Source organism: Elephantulus edwardii, unplaced genomic scaffold (genome assembly GCF_000299155.1).
Source record: "Elephantulus edwardii isolate Elephantulus edwardi_28Jun2011 unplaced genomic scaffold, EleEdw1.0 scaffold00305, whole genome shotgun sequence".
Classification (NCBI taxonomy): Eukaryota; Metazoa; Chordata; class Mammalia; order Macroscelidea; family Macroscelididae; genus Elephantulus; species Elephantulus edwardii.
Genome location: NW_006400055.1, coordinates 1238060 through 1238847, shown reverse-complemented (window position 1 = coordinate 1238847; position 788 = coordinate 1238060). Strand labels below are relative to the sequence as shown.

The 788-nt window shown below is 37.9% G+C and overlaps 1 protein-coding gene across 1 annotated transcript in view; it reads left to right on the top strand.

Annotated features, from left to right (window-relative positions):
- Positions 1-788, top strand: part of GRID1 (glutamate receptor, ionotropic, delta 1) — a 1297277-nt gene that overhangs the window by 760596 nt on the left and 535893 nt on the right. The gene's annotated exons all lie outside the window — the stretch shown is intronic.

Genomic DNA, 788 nt, shown 5'->3' with positions numbered 1-788 from the left:
TTTATTATATATATATGCTAGGCACTTCTCTGAACATTCATTCATTGCCTTTCACAAGCATCACCAACTGTTTTTTTAATGAAATTTTTATTTTATACTCTGAATTATAAAGTTCATATATACATTGTTTTCATGTTTTCACAATGGATCTTGCCCATTTCCTTTACCCATCTCTCCTTCTATCCATAAAATTGTATGACCTTGTGATTACTCCTCTGCCCATTCTCATCCCTGTGCTCTAACCATCTCCCCTATGGATCCTCATACACAGTTTACCTTTCTACTTCTATAATAATGATCGTATACAGTATTTGTTCTTATGTGACTGAGTTAGTTCACTTAGCATAATGCTCTCCAGATCCCGCCAAGTTAGATAGTGACTTTCAAAATCATTGCTCGTGTATGCAGCATATGAATGTACCATAATTTTTTTAATACACTCGATTGTGGTTAGACATTTGGGCTATTTCCATATTCTTGAGATGGTGAATGATGCTACTATGAACATTGGTGTACAAGTCTCCATTTATGCCTCAGATATCATTTTCTTGGTGTATATTCTAAACATTGAGCCTCAGTCCATACTGAAGGCTGCAGTCCTTGACCCTCTGCAGTAGTCAGGTAGCATCAGGATGGATGGCGAAAAGATTGAGATTATTCACAGCTTCAGTTTGCTTGGCTCCACAGTCAACACTCTTGGCACCAGCAGACAGGAAATCAAAAAACGTATTGTGATGGGAAAGTCTGCTGTTAGGGACCTCTCTAAAGTACTCAAGAGCAACGGTGTC